The sequence below is a fragment of the Rissa tridactyla genome, chromosome 1 (genome assembly GCF_028500815.1).
Source record: "Rissa tridactyla isolate bRisTri1 chromosome 1, bRisTri1.patW.cur.20221130, whole genome shotgun sequence".
Lineage (NCBI taxonomy): Eukaryota > Metazoa > Chordata > Aves > Charadriiformes > Laridae > Rissa > Rissa tridactyla.
In genome coordinates this window covers 115,947,943-115,964,732 of record NC_071466.1, presented here as the reverse complement: position 1 = coordinate 115,964,732, position 16,790 = coordinate 115,947,943, and the positions used below count along the sequence as shown (strand labels likewise).

Here is a 16,790-nt window from a genome sequence, read left to right as displayed (position 1 = left end):
TCACCAGTGTCATTCTGGGAATCTGGGCTTTAGTTTCTTGTCCAGAAAGAGAAGACAGCAGGCTAAACCAAAAGTATACTCATAATTTCCTGATGGCTTTCATTTGTCAAGAAAGGTATTTACCCAACCCAGACAGTCAAGAATTTCTATAATATCACATAGTGAGACATCAAAAGATCTGGCTATAATCCTCCCCTCTACATTAACTTGTTGGAAAAGTAGCAGTAAATAGCTAGAGAAAAGACTGACTATGACAGCAAACTATCAGTTTCCAAAGCCAAAATGCAAGTGCAATGCAGAAAATATAGGAAAAAAAAAAAAAGGAATTTTCCAAATTCCTTTTTTGCCTCATGATGATCCCCAACATTATATTTTCAGAACTCAGCTGCCCTCTATCAAACTAAATACTCTATTACTGCACTCCAGTTCTTCTCTTCCTCAAGTCAATTCAGCAGTAAACTCAAAATACTGTGGGGGAAGGGAGGAAAACAAAAAAAAAAAAAAAAAAAAAGAGATACTGAAGAGCCACTTTATTTTATAATCTAACTATCAAGTCAAACTACAGGGGAGGTGTTCAGCTGGGGTTTTCCCCCCCTTCCCTCTTCTTTTGGAAAGCTCTTTAGTTCTTTCAGCTTCTAAAATATGGATCATTAGAAAAAGCGAACGGCCAATAAAGTTACTAAATAAGAAACACTTAACACTCAATGAAACTAAGTTTTGGACTTAACTTTTTTTTAATGGAGATTAGAAATACAGACCATATGGATACTAATACACAAAACTTCATCTCTTACTTCTCTGCAATAACAAGAAATACCTTTGTGATCCATTACAGAACACAGTTTTTGTAGCTACAGCAAATGTTAGTTTCTTTCAGACAACAATGTAAAAAAATGTAATATAAATTATATTCCATTTTGGAGAGACAGATTAGTATTGCATTTTACACAGCTGTAATATGCTCCATTTTAAATATTGATTCTTAAATAGAGATAGTTATTTTCTAACGGAATTCTGGAAAATGCTAAACACTATCAAAATGTCTCAGAGGTGATTAAGCTTATATGAAAATCAGAAATTTCAGGATACACTACCTGGGGAGGTTAGCTTCAACTGTCTGCAACTTCAGAACAGACTGCCATCATGTCAGCAATTGTATAATGACTTTGGCGAATGGGCCAGGGACAGCCTTTCTGTGCCCAGGTTTCCATGTCTCCTTTCTCTGGAATAGGGAGCCTGAATGCGCTTTGGAGCACAGATTCCAAGGAGAAATCTATGAGTACCTCTGCCCAAGAGCACGTGAAAGGTCTGAGCTGGAGCCTGGACTATGAAGGCTTTCAGCTCCTGGCTGAAGAACTGGGAGCTTTCTAGAGTGTAGATAACTAAGAGCAAACTGCTTTAAAAATCTACAAACTCTTCAGCAGCATATCTCTTTCATCTCAACTGCCGCACAACCGCTATTCATTAAAATACTGATCACTATTAGCAATGTGAAACAGGCAACAGAATGAAGTTCCATCACTAGTTTCTGATCTCCTATAAGTTTGGGGGTTTGTGCTTTTTTTCTTGTTTGGGTTGTGGGTGTTGGTTGGTTGGTTTTTTGGCGTTTGTTTTTTTTTTTTTCTTTTTTTAAAGTACTCAAGTATTTTCCGTAATATTTTTCCAATTATTTTGGGGTTTTTTTAACCTAAAAGTAAACTGGGGAAAATGGTTTTACCTCAAATTGGAAAAACAAAACCAAAATGCAAAATCTTTTAAAATCAGCTATTTACAGTTTTTCATGTATTTCCTGTGAACTAGAAACAAAGATGCTACTCCACTCTGGTGAGACCCACCTGGAGTACTGCATCCAGCTCTGGAGCCCCTAGCATAAGAAGGACATGGATCTGTTGGAGCAGGTCCAGAGGACAGCCACAAAGATCATGATCAGAGGGCTGGAGCACCTCTCCTATGAAGACAGGCTGAGAGAGTTGGGAGTGTTCAGCCTGGAGAAGAGAAGGCTCTGGGGAGACCTTCTAGCAGCCTCCTAGTACCTAAAGGGGGCCTACAGGAGAGATGGGGAGGGACTCCTTATCAGGGACAGCAGTGATAGGACGAGGGGTAACAGTTTTTAACTGAAAGAGGGGAGATTTAGATTAAATATTAGGAAGAAATTCTTTACTGTGAGGGTGGTGAGACACTGGCACAGGTTGCCCAGAGAAGTTGTGGATGCCCCGTCCCTGGCAGTGTTCAAGACCAGGTTGGATGGGGCTTTGAGCAACCTGGTCTAGTGGGAGGTATCCGAGCCCCATGGCAGGGGGTTGGAACTAGATGATCTTTAAGGTCCCTCCCAACCCAAACCATTCTATGATTCTATGCTAACCTGAAACTAGCACCCAAGTCCCTGATGAGACACAGTTAAGTAGTTTTAATACCAATAATTCTTTTTGTAGAAAAAGAAATACTGAGATCTTCGCTTTTTTCCCTCCATCTCCCAAGCTGAAGACAGGAAACTTTGTTTACCCCTTCTCTGGCTGTACTGTCTGTACTTCTAGTTTGGCACCTTTTTGGACCAGGACACGGAAGTCTTTCTGGCCTGCGTGGAAACATGGACAGCATGTTATCCATAAAACCTGTCTGCATCCTAAATGATTCTCTACCATGCTCTATCCAAAAGAGATTAAAGAGACAGATTTCCTCTCTGTCTCCTGCTCCGCATGTTTGTGTTCCATGCTGAAGTCATGAAAAGCTTCAGGGCAGAATTAATAAAAATTGATTAAAACAAACTAGATCTCTATTTTTCTTCATTTGTGCCTGGAAAATATGTTGATACATTACATTAAATTTCATTAGCAAGAGGAACAATTTATGATGTATTAAATATCATGATTACTATTATTTTTTCTTTTATTATCTTGTAGTCTTAACCTAAGATGCAGATCAACTTTTTTTCCCCCCTAGGAATTCTAATAATAACTACACATTTTCTTAATACGCTTAGTACTGAAAGCATAAGGATAAAGGACTGGTAAGGAGCCTTCCATTGGGAAGGCTCAAAAAATTTAACTTTGCTCATTAAGTGGCATAAGGATCCAATCCATTAACTGAAAAGATGAAGTAATGAATAAATAGTACACACAAAGATAAAAATACAGAATCTTGTGAACGTGGGGAGAGACAGAAGTAAAACTGTAGTCATATTTCTAAGTTCACACAGCACAGAATTGCAGAGTTAAAGCTGAAGTTGATGGCTTATCCTTTCCACAGCAGATTTGTGAGATCAGATTTAAATCTGCTTTACTGCTTTCCCCAAGGACTTCAACGCCAAGCAGCAGCCGTAAGGTGAAGTTGGGATTCTTGGCACATCTTCTTTTGACCACAGGGACTCTCAAGAACTCCAGTCTTCTCAGGTCTTCTGACTTCATGGCCTCTAAGACAGGTACGCTGTGGGAGTAGGTATTTACAGCCATCCTTTTTCTAACAAGGTACTTTTTTCACCAAACACACTTTGGATTTTATTTAGCAAAGATTTATCAAGTATCATAGGCATTCTCTCTATTCTCTGAAATAGCTTTGTCAACTTTGTCAACTGCCCAAGAGTCAAATTCAATAAATCACGCTATAGTCTTTAAGCTGATCCCCATGTTAGTGAGCACATCAGTAACCAAATATTAAGCATGGGTTTCACTAGTTTTATTTCCTTCAATGATTAAGTTTGTAATGTCAGAAAAGTTTTTAAATTCTTCTCAGTATAAAAATACACATATACTGTACTTCTTATTTTTATAAACATGTCAGCACTACTCTCATATTTAACATATCCATATCTGTTTACATGGAAAAAACATCTGTCCTTTATTTCCCCACCCCCAGCACACTTTCAAATAATTCCAGCTGCACAGGACTCCAATCCTATTTTCTCCAAGCTTGATGTTAATCTTAAATCCAGGATGATGTTTGTTTTCCATTTCAGGGCCTCAAAATACAAACAAATTTCTTCCAAAAATGTACTCTTCGATAAAGGAACTAGCTGGAAGAAAAGTGATGCTAAATAAATTACAATTTCTATATCTATTTAACAGTAGACATGTCCAACCATTAAAAGCATTCAAAATCTAAAAAAAAAACCAAACCCAAACACAAAAACTAATGCAATAAAATCTAGGCCAACAACAGACCTGTTTAGATATCCAATATACAAAACCTATTTGCTACAATGTAAGATGTATGCAAAAATAATAGCATTCTTTCCATTTAGTTTCTAAATGCCTTGGAGTTGAAAACACACACTTGTCAGGATGATCTCCCCATTGTGAATGCCAATTTTGTGGAACATATTTCTGTATGCACTAAAGATTATAAAACAGTTTTTCAGGGTCAGGAGAGATACCAGGGCAAAAAGCTACATTTACCTCATCTGAATAAATGACAAAGAATAGAAGTCCATTAACACAGCAAGAAGATCCTCATTACATCTGTTTTCAGCGGACTTGACAAATCTAGACCCCATTTCTATAACTGGGTATTCTCCATTATATTGAAGAAATAAATGGCAGATTAGATAGAACCATATTTAGATTTCCATTGCCACAAAGAAAGAAAGAAAAAAAAAAAAAAGGTTGGTCAAACTGCAGAAGTAATAACGATTAAGTAAGAAAAACTACCAAGGAAATAAGTTGCTAGGATACTGAGCACTAAATGTGAAATCAGATATAGCAATTAAAGTAAAACTATACTTTCAGGATGTAAGAACAAAACCATTTATTAGTCTGAGCTAAGTAATTAAATGGAATATTGAAAACAGAAGTAAATGAAAGAAAGCAGTTCAAAATACTACATAGTCGATTTGGTATTAAAAGCTGGAAAGGTCAATTGATACACCATTACAAAGACAGATATCAGTTTGACAGTACAGATTACAGCCTACGTTTTCACTTATACCATCAACATCATCTTCTATTTTGGAAAGCTGTAGTTTAAAAATTGTCTCAATATTACTGAGAAGCTAATGGTAGCACAGAATAGTAAAAGCCAAGTTCTGAAGCCTCAATAAAAAAAACCCACACACACACACAAAAAAAAACCACCAACAAACTGTCCCCGTGCTTAGCATCTACTTGCAAAGTTACTGTAGAACTCTTCCAGTAGAGCTGCATGGATAAAAACAAAATAGTCCACCAGAAGAATTCTGTCATAGGGAGAAGTAAATTTAGTCCCTGCTTCTTCAGAGTTTTAAACCCCTTTTATTTTCTAAACTAAACTCAGCTTAGATCTCTAAATCAGTACTCAGATCTCCCTCCATCTTATTAGGGTACATAACGGTACATGAACTCTCCTTCTTTAACAATACCAAACTAATGTTCATTCAGCAATGAATTTGGATACAGCTATACGAGTTATAGAATAACTATGAGAACCCTCAGCAAATGAGAAAAGTATCAATACACTCACTACTATTTTACATAATACTTTTTATTTCCAACATATCTCACAACCTCAGTCATTCTCAGAATACATCTTAAGACATTATTTCTGTCTTGCCTGGATAAAAAAAAAAAAAGAATATTTTCAAAATTAGGATGTCCTCAAACGAAAGTTTTCTTTCTTTCACTTTAGTTTTCCACTTTTATTTTTCTCCACTAGTGTCTTGGCCTATACACTGGAAGTGAGAGATCTATTTGGGAAGTGGATCAAAGAAACTGTCTCATATACAAAACTTCAAGTGAGCCTCTGCAAAGTATCCCTTTTAGCTTTTATCTGCCTAAATACTATAGCTGTGTGAGAACAAATTCCTCTAAAGAGTGAAACTAATTGAATAACAAAAAAAAATAAAAGGGAAATATTGAAATATAGAATTTGCTTCAACTTGTAAATGAAACAAGCACGTTGGCTTAAAGCAATGATTTTTCTAGACTCTAGTAGCGTCAAGCTTGCTTTTGTATGAATATGTAAGTCATTCTTGCCACATTTTCATTTAATCAAGATTTACAAATTCAGCCACGAATATGAGAAATCAGTGCAACTGCTAGTACACAACAGTAAGTCCTTGACATACTTCTTTAGGCACCTGTGATTTCTTTAGACTATGGAAATGTTGGCTTCTGCATCCCAGACATCCTAGGTGTACAAGTTCCACATTTTCATTAACTTAAGAACTTACTTATCTATATTTTGCATTTTATTTGACCAACTGATAGCAAGTTGAAGCACTTTTTAAGGGCGGAGAGACTCAGAAAATCTTGAAAGCTTCAACTGAAAACCCTAAATATAAAAGCTACGTGTCCAAAAAGATTATCTACAACCACAGTGGGCCAGTAACAAAGCTAATACTGTTCATTGTCAATATACTGAGCATACAGCTAATTTATTGAAGAACTATTACAATTTTTAACTTCAGAATAGAACTTCCTGCCTTAACTCTTTTAAGTGATTTTTTTGGAAGACTTACTGACATACAGACACACCTTCTCACTCCAGTTTCACTGTGATTTTGTCTTTAATGCGCAATGAAATTCAAATGAACAAATTGGATTTCTCTCTTCCCTTACTTCATAAACACTGCAATTCAATATGGCTGCATTTAAAAATAAATTCAAAGTATATTCTGAACTCAAAATCTTCCACAGAATAACTTCAATATGAGAAATTATCTTTCCCTCCATTAAAATGATCTTTTATGAAATCTATGGTCCATTGGAAGAATAAGCTGTCCACACATAATAAAAGCTTATGAACTTGAGGAAAAAAAAAAAAAAAGGGCTTACTTTACAGTAAGATGTGATGATAGAAATCACTACCTTTCTATCAAAAGCCATGAGATGGCAAAGCACTTGAAGCACCTATATTATCACATCCCTTTTCAACAAAGTACATAAAACTTATCCCTTCCAAGTAAACCAAAACTGTGTAGGAGCTCAGCCACTGCATGTAAAACTCAGTTATTGGTCTACATTTTCTACAGTTGTTTCACACATGCATCAAAACAATACACATTCCTCAATTTATGCAAACATACAGCATACAGAGATCATTAAACCCTTTGCCCTCCAGACTAAAAAGTTAAAATATTCTACTTTGAGAACTCAGACATTTTCATAATGAGAACCACAGATGAAAGAGAAGACAATGAAGATACCTGTCATAGTGAGGGGTAGCATACAGGCTACAGAGTGGGCAAATACTGACAACTGTTTGACTACACAGATCTAGACTTATGCTTTATGTACCCCAAGTGCTAGCCTACAAAGGTTGGAAAAGGCATTCCTACAACTCGAACTCCGCTAGTAGTTTATTCAAAACTATTACGGTACACATTCTGATCTAAGATTTTTCAGGTGCAAATGCTTTGGTTTTTTACTTAGCTATCTAATTTATGATATATACACAATACTTCCATAAAACAGACACAGTCAGAAGACGAAGCTCAATTCTTTTTGGAAAAGAAATATAGGTTGTTTTTTTTTTCCTTTACAAATCACATTTTACAGAAAAAAATTTTAAAAGAGAAGGCTACCTGAAAGTATAGAAGAGTTGTTACATTATTATTTTAAATGTAAGCCAAGAAGCTACATCACTATCAGTAAATTATATAAACTTGATAAGGTATCTGGTTTTAACGTAACTATTCACATGCTTAAAATCTTCCTTTCATCCACCCCTCCCATGTTCTAAATACAGATTGAGAACTGACAGAAAATATTAGGACCTTAAAGTTCTAATTTTTATGCTACTGAATTTTTAGAATTAAACCATTTCATTATATACAGCTGTCCAAACTGCAACTTTGGCACCTTAAAGGCATGCCTTGAGGGTAGTGGAAGCATGCAATGGCTACAGTCTGCATGCTTCACCTGCCCCTCTGTTGCAACCTCAAGGACCTGGTGGAATTCGGGGGTCCTGGGTAACCAGGGGCAAGTGTGGCGCAGGCATCCCAGCTCCCTGGGGAACTGCCCCTAGCCAGAGCAGATAAGGCTGAGGATCATGAAGATATCTGCCACATGCCACCTATTTTAATCCAGAGAAAAAAGAGGTCCCAAGGAAGTCCTCAAAAGCAAAGGTGTTTTTCTGTTATTTTTGTGTGTTTGAGAACGTTTTGTAAAATGTAGTTTCAGATAAGCATGAGTGTTAAAGTAGGAACACAGTTCCCACTGGGACATCCGAAGGGGATGTCTGCAGAAGGATTAGACAACACAACAGCCAGATGTTTTAAGTGTTCACTGGGAACATTCCACTGTTCTAAGCAAATACTAAGGCAACTCAGAAAACACTTTCCTTGTGCCCACATCTAGTTGGAGAACAAAGAGAAACAGACAGATAAGGGTGTGCCAGAACACTTTTCAATTTAACACTGTCCTTGAAAATGTATGCTAACTGCATCTTTGCAGTAAAACTATTAACATGATTTCAATGGATGGAAAATCACAACAAAAGAATAAAGAAGAACTTTACAACCAACATTTTAAGTCAGTTGGATGCTCCAAATCAGTAGCAGCATTAAAAAATATCCTGACTTCAAACGGTAATGTGTTTTACCACACCATTGAACTGACACCTATGAACAGAGTTCTACAAGTACAGAAAATGAAGTGGTCTACTTAGAGGTACCAGAGCAGACTGAGCATTTAAACTAACAAGCTTCGCAGCTCCTAAAAGCTACAGGCAAACTTGCTGTCCCCCATCACATCATTACACAGCAAACGTGCTGTATACAGTTATGGAAAAAAGACAAAAAAAGTAATTTTCTGCTTCTAAACAGAGAAAGCTGACAAAAAACATACAAAATACAGGTACAGGTGATAAAAACAGCTCAGTCTTATCTTGCAATTTTAAGCACTTCAACAAAGTGTTTATAACCACACCTTGAATATTGAATTCCTGTTCTCTTAACTTGTAACATGTTCCCCATGCATGATAATTTTATTAGTAGAGATCAGTAACAGCTGTGTGTTTCTGTCACTTTTGGCTGGACCTATTAATATGTAACCGCAATATTCTCCCTGTATAATTACATTTACCTTTACGAATATGGAGTATCTTCTTACATAAAACTACTCCGCTGTAGCTGTTTTATTGTTCTCAAAAAAACCAAATTATTTGAGAGTTTTTGAACCAAGTAAACACTCTTTGTAAAATTCAACACCAACACTAAAATTAGACTATTTCATAAATAAAACTCTCCAGGCCTTGCATTACAGTCCAATAATACACTGGCAGGTAGAGTTGACAACAGATGCAGCAGAGGGAGCATGGACACTTCCAGTGTCAAAACATTCATCTGCAAGACCCAGCATGGGTAAGAACAGGCACACAGGGGTTTGCAGTTCCAGTGAGCTGCAGCTAAATTTCAGCAAGATCATCTGTGCAATTCATTACATCAGTGAGTGATAGCCAAAACTTTTTAACTTTATAGAATTTATGGACCTAATGAATCCTGATGCCCTGAAACTGAAGAAAATATTTTCATTTATTTCTATACAGGATCTTTAGATAGTAATTATCTGCAAATATGCATGCAAATGGCTGATTTAGAGATTCTGACAACAGAACTTGAGGAGTTGCTTTTCACTGTTGAAAGTCCAGTACTCTGAAAGAACAAGCTCTCAGTGGAATCTGTTACCCCTTCTTTTTCTCAGTCACAAGTCACTCAAATTCCCTGCTCCCCCATATCCATTGTATCTACAATGCTGTACACGTCTGCTCCTTGCACACAACATCCTCGCTATCCAATAATGGGCTGTGCTTTGAACTGCCACTGAATCAGGCTGGCAGCTCTTATAACCCAAGAGAACCTGCTAGCTTGTTTATGTCCAACAGATGGGCCATAAACTTTGAGGCAGCTAAAAGAAGATATAAAACTGGCAAAATAGTTCTCACAAGCCAGTAGGAAGCTGCATTCAGAAAAGGATCCAGTGAGCTGTCCTCTGTCCCTTCCCAAATGTGCCACTGGCGGATGAAGGAGAAACCAGACATTTTGGATGATTTTGCCAAAGGGTGTGGGGAGGAAAGAAAGAAAAAAAGTTTGCTTTGACTTACTTGGACATGTAGAAAAGCATGCCCACGTCTTCTACTTTTATATTTTTCACTTTCACATGAAATATCTAAGACATCCGAAAAGGAAGAAGGAGAGGGAATTGTTAGCTTTGGGTTTTGGGGTGTTTCTTTTTAAAAAATTGTAAATTTGACAAATAATTTCAGAAAAACCTCTAAGGATGGATAACAAAAGAGTATCCTTAGCTCATGCAATAGACAGACATGAAGCTGAGAAAAGAGCTAGACAGAAGTAGAGAACTATTTCCACTCTAAAAATGGAAATTATCTTTCTCATTTTCACTTGCATGCACTCAAATTATAAATTTTTCCTTTTTCTGAACTTAAAAATTGTTCTAAAAGACAGGATAATATGAAAAACAGTATTTTCTTATTACTGAGTACCATCCCCTTTTTCAGAGGAAGGGGAAGAAGTCAGCCCCTCCTATGCAAGTTAGGCAGCTATGCAACAAACATAAACACAGCTCTCATATACGGTTGCCCTCTTATCAAGCTCATCACATCCAGTCACTTTTCAGTTCTCTGAACTCAGTAAGGAACTAAAGGAAAATGACTATTTTCTCTATTTTTCACCCTGACTACATTCTCTTTCTCTCCCTCTCTCTCTCCCTCCCCATTTATTCCTCTTTCTCCCATAGTCACAAAATGAAAGCTCATCTCTGGGCATGATGTGGAGAATAACCTTTTCAAAAATACCTTTGAAATATGCAAATTTATCCCTTTGGGCATGAGGTTACGTAAGAACCGAGCTTAATGAACTTGTGGCCAAGGTGAAGAGAAATAATGACATGGCTTCTTGAATGCACAGATACCTCTGATGTAAAAACAAGTAAACAAACAGCTTTTTTTGTTACACACTTGAAATCTAGAAATTGAGGGTTAGAAGCCTCCCTTCCTCACTGAGTACAGAGAAAGCCTGGGCAGCCAACCCACAGTAATGTACATTACAGCTCAATGTACACAGTTAATGTGAGCTAACGTAAATCTTACATATCATAGCCAGCATGGAGCCAATTAAAAAAAAATAAAAATAATAAACCGGCCCCAACCTCCAACACTTACAAAGATTTAGTTAAGGGTTGATGAAATAGAACTAAATTTTCTAGTATTTTTAGAAAGTGCAAAAATGCTTATAAGGGTAAATACGCTATTTATATGCAACTTTTTTTTCTGTGAAGTTGGAGGCATACACTCAAGTCCAAGAAGTTCCAAAGCTTTTTAAGGTCAAAAACACTCATTAAGATCAACCATTATCATCAATAGAACCAAATATCACACGTAATAGCACTACACAAACTTAAATAAAAGGTAGCGTCATGAAGGCTGCTACCTTATAACCATGTCAGAATACCAGTCCAATAACAGAAAAGCCAACATGCCAAATGGAGCATCTTCCTTTTAAGAAAGTCATAATGACACTGAAGATCAGGGTTTTTATTTTACTGATTAAATTCGTTAGAGTATCCTGGATTACAGTATTTGAAAGTGAGCTGAGAACCGCTGATGTTTGTTACTGGAACATGTCCTTTAGATTGTTACCTTGAAAGCTGGCTGTGACAAGAGTCTTTTGAATGCTTATGGGTGGATAAATATTGAATAAACACGGAGACCTCACAAGATTCAAGGAGATAGGAGTGGTAAAGCCAGAGCTTGTTTCCTCTCCTTTTTCCATGGTGGACAATCAGGAAAAAAAAGCATGAAAAAATGCATTTTGATTTTATATTCAAAACAAACAAACAAAATCAGTAACATACCATGATTAAACCAAGAGCAAAATGTTAGAATTCTTATTTTATGGGTTTAGCAAAAGACAGGAGGAAAATAATCATCAATAGTTAGGTGGACTGTATGACTAACTTTAACCTAGGAAGAAGGCTGTGACTTCAATCAGTTCTTCCTGATCTTTCCTGGATGACTATTAAAAAAAATCAGGGTTTACTGCATAGTTTAGAGCAACATAAGGTCCCAGAATCTTATAAAAATATATATTTATACAATTATTTTAATATATGTTTTATACATATATTTATAAAACTAATATATTGTTTTCTTTAATATATTAAAGACTTCCAAAATAATATAATTTATATTTTAAACATGTTTGGTTCTTTTTTCTACTCACACGTATTTGGCACATTGCCTTGATCAGTTAAGGTATTTGTAATGGTTAACAAAGTTAACTATCATACTATCAAAGCAGAGTCTTAATAACCAAAAAAGTCTAAATTAAATTATACTTCTAGTTTGCTTTTTTTTTGTAGTATGTGTGGTACAGTCAAAGCAACACAATTTAAAATAATGAAGAAGTATATACAGACATATTAAACTGTTCTAGCATTTGTAGTTATGAAATATTTTAAAAGTTAATCCATATGTGAAAAATTGTATGATATTATCAAACCTGCAACCTCCATGTTGGCAGCTGTAAAATTGTTCGAGGCAGCACACAAGACAAGTTAAGACGTCTTAAAATTGGAGTAAAAGACTGTCCCAGAACACTATTCAAGTGCAAAGACATACACAGGTCAATAGCACTCCAGCTGTGTCCTGAATTCCAAGCTCATCTTTCAGCAGTGCCAGGGTCATCTGGTTATGTTGCTACATGACTAAAAGGAACAAAAAATGTATCATTTTATTTGTATGTGTTCTTAGTTGAACCATTCTAATGGTGACGACTATAACAATTTAAAAATACATAAACCAAATAGGATAAATAGTTCCAAGCACATAATTTGATTGGCTTCTTCCATCATATCTCTGAAGAGACCCATGGCTATTGCTTTCTCCTCCTCCTTGTCATTATTCCACAGATCCTTGTCTCCTCACCACACGCTTCTGCAGCCTCTCTTCCCTCTTGCTGTGATCCAGTCTCGCTGACACGTCCTCTTCCTCACAGCTTCTGCACTCCTGTCCTGCAGGCACCATTGTGTTTCCTCACTAGGAGCCTCCCTACGGCTCCCTCTGCTAACCTTCACCACGCCCCAAAGGAGGTTGTGCCACCTCCTCCCTACCTCCACCTATCTGTATGGGCAAGTGCAGAACCAAAAGTACTCAGCGATGGAGCTACCCACTGCCTCCAGAGCCACTCCATGTTTCTTGGAGCTGCCAGGCACACAAAGGATGCACCAATGAAAACCTTCATAGAGGCACACGGCCAAATGCAAAAGCTGAGCAATACTGCACACTTTACCCATCACCCTTAAAAAGCCTACTGGAAGACACAGCAGCTGAAGATGCTGACTAACACTGCCATCCAACCAATCTGTAATTTTCAGAGTATTTAGAGCATATCTAACAGCTTTTAAGTTGCAGAACAAATGAATCCTGGCAAAGTCAGAAATGAAGAAAAATTTGGTCATTTTCCCAAGCAAAAATGTTTAGAAACAACACAGGAGGATAGTGATCTTTCTGGCGCCTGACACTGTTAAAATAAACAATGATTCAGTCTTTTAATTCATCAGCCCCAGTCTAATAATTTAAATAAGTTAAATAACCTTTTAAACATGCACCTGGATTTGGTAAGATTTTAACAGATGTCCTTTGTGGCAAACACAGCGACTAACCACAATTTTGAACTTTTTTAAGTTATAACTTTCCGATCTGCTCCAACATTAAAGTGAATCTTTAAAAACTATCCGATGGAAATGGATCAGTTACCTGATCTTACTGGTTTTTCTTTCTTCAATAACTATGATGGAAAGAAATCTTCTCTAACCATTGTCTTGGTGCTTACTGAAAGAACACAATTTTAAATTGACCTGTAGATAAACAGAAATCTGTCTGAACACCATATAATAGGTAGATTTCATAAGGCAGTCATTCTGGTGTCTAACTTGCCTTAAGCAGGCTGGAGTTTCTGATGAAACTCTTCAAAATATTTGCTCTAATATGCTCTGCAGAGGGAGCATTTTTAGAAGTTTGACTAAGCAAAGGAGAAACTGAAGATTGTTCCTGAACACCGATTAGATTAAATGTTTAGTAACATGCTCATAAAATATTCTAGGAGAGTTTACATATGTATGCACACAGAGGATTAGCACATTTAATACCCATATGCTTACTTATACAATATATCTATACGCTATAGAAGACATGCGAGTAGAGTTCTTTAAGTCCACTATCTGCTTTCTAAAAGTTACTCTTAATGAACATTGAAATTTACAGTTGTAAACTTTTTAGGGGGAAAAAAAGTGTAAGTCAAAAAAACTTCGACCTCAGTCACATTACATGAAACTGCCATGAGTAAAAAGATCCCAAGATATATTTTCCTTCTTACTAAAAAAAAACCAACCAAACCAAAAAAACCCCCAAAAGATTAAGCATAATTCAATGCCGCAGACATTCCTAATCTATTTTTTTTAAATTATACATATGCACACATGCATACACACACACACAATAATGCAATTTCTGTCATGAGAAGTTTTTATAAATGTAGAGCTCACGTTTGTTTAGATAAACAACTATAGATGGTCAAGAATCCATTTCAAAACCATATACACTAATAATCAATGAAGTCTTGTTAAATGACTGTAATGCCAATATACTGTTCCCAGGTGAAAAACAGTTTTAGTTAAGTAAAAATATTAACATTATATGAAGCAGTAATTTCTTTATACTACTGTCAAGTAACTTTACATGCTATTACAAAGTCATAAAAAATTCCTGCAAGTCTGCAAAAGCCATATTTAAAAGTGTCAGTCAAAGGCAGAAGTAAATGTTTATAAGCAGTTGAATAGTAAAAATAAAATGCCATCTGTTTTCTCTCTAAGTTACTTCATTTCTAGAGCTTTCCACTTTCCAGATATACATTCAAGAACATACAGTACCAGTATCTGGAATAAAGAAATCTGATCAAGATGGGATTTGGGAGTTTTTGCCACAAAGTATCAACTAGATGTCATATTATCTTACACATTTCTTTGTTAAGACCTAAATCAGAGCGCAGAGTATTACCTCAGACTGAACATTTCAGATTAAACTAGAGGATAAACAATACCAAGCCTGAAATAAAGCATTTTCATTTCAGAAGGACAAAATGAAGAATTAAAGCATCTGCACCAAGCCCACTGAAACGTAGGAGATACTTAGATTCAGGACTTTCATATGAATTTGTCTGGAAAAAGCATCTTCATAAAAGTGAAGAAACCCAAAAACCTATTGGAGAAGCTTCTGACTTTACTGAATAGATAAATACATCAAGAGACCACTCTGATCAATTTTCACCTAATCCTGTTGAAAACAAGGACACTTAAAAAAAATATAAAAACAAAACAAGGCAAAAGTAAATTTATGCTTACAAGGAGGATAAAAAGAACTATCAATAAGTAAAGTCTTGCAAAGAATATATAAAGAAGATTGGAGAAGGAAAAATACTTCCATCTGTATCATTTTCTTTATGCAATGCAAATGGAATTTTCATTAAAGTAAAGCAAATTTCAAATTCTGCATCAGAAGCTGTAGAATATTTTATGTGTAACAATCGCCATATTGAATACATTTAACAAAAAAAAAAACCTTTTTTTTTAAATCACAAATACAAGGTAGGAATCAAATATCCTCAGATTGTCATAAGACAGAAAATATTGCCTATATCACACAGAAAATAAATTCTACTAGCTTCTGCTTGTTTCTGGAGAGCCTCAGATTTATCTTTGGACAAACTTCATTTAACATTCTCATAAGCAACATTTCCACATAGGTAAGAATGTGCTAATTAAATTTACTGATGATAAACTGAGGAAGAACTATCAGTATAGGGAGAAAGCACAATTTAATATCTAGAAAAAACTTCATGACTGAAAGCACTGAGGCAATAAAACAGTCTGAAATTAGAAATTGTAGCTATTCATTCTTTTTGCATGCCAGAGTTTCCTGTTTTAAACTGACAGCTTAAGACTTGGAAGCGAAGCAAAAAAAAAAAAAAAAAAAAAAATCACAAGTGTGAGCTCTAAATGTGACAGTGCCTATAAATGACAAATGTAGTAATCCAGCAGCAGTGGACATTAAAAATGAGGGAGGATTAGTAACAACAAAAAAAAATCCTAATCTTATTTATAAATGAATTCTTAGTTCATAAAAGGGACTATATTATGTGGCAGCTTAGAATAGCAGATTAGTGCTGATGTATATTTGGAAAACTATTAGGATAGGCTCTGTTCATACAGGGATATTCACCCTCTGAATTGAGGCTAGTCAAGCACACAGCATTTGGAATAGAAGTGTGTAAGAACTCCAAGTAAGAACTATGTAAGGACTGAACTGAGGAAGTCACTCAGGTTTTTCTTCTGAAACTAGATGCAGAATCAACCACAGAAACAAGTAAATCATGATTATTAAAGAGGTCCCATATAGAAAAAAAAGTGAGGAAATGAGGTAACATAAACTTGCACATTTTTTAAAGAAATAATCAATTGATAACCATACATGGGTATTTAATGTTTCACCCTACAGAACATTTTTTTTCTTTTATTACAGAAACTATACAGAGCAGAAGCTTTTGCAAAACATGTAACTTCTTAATTCTAATGAAGACCTTCAAAAATATTTTTAACTTCCAATTTGGTTATGGCTAAACTGCGTATTGAGGCCAAACTAGACCTTTTGCAGGGATCTTCACATTTCTTTTCCATCTGAAACTGCTTATATTATTTTCCTACACCTTACAATAGACAGTTCCCCCTTCATGCCTCAAATAATATGTTCTGTATATCTCCCTTCTGCCATTTTATTATATTATTAAAATATTATTGCACATTACTTCT

General features: G+C 35.8%; 1 protein-coding gene across 3 annotated transcripts in view; it reads right to left on the bottom strand.

The window, feature by feature from the left end:
* The window catches only part of CADM2 (cell adhesion molecule 2), a 669,070-nt gene that overhangs the window by 632,475 nt on the left and 19,805 nt on the right, over nucleotides 1-16,790 (bottom strand). The window lies entirely within an intron of this gene.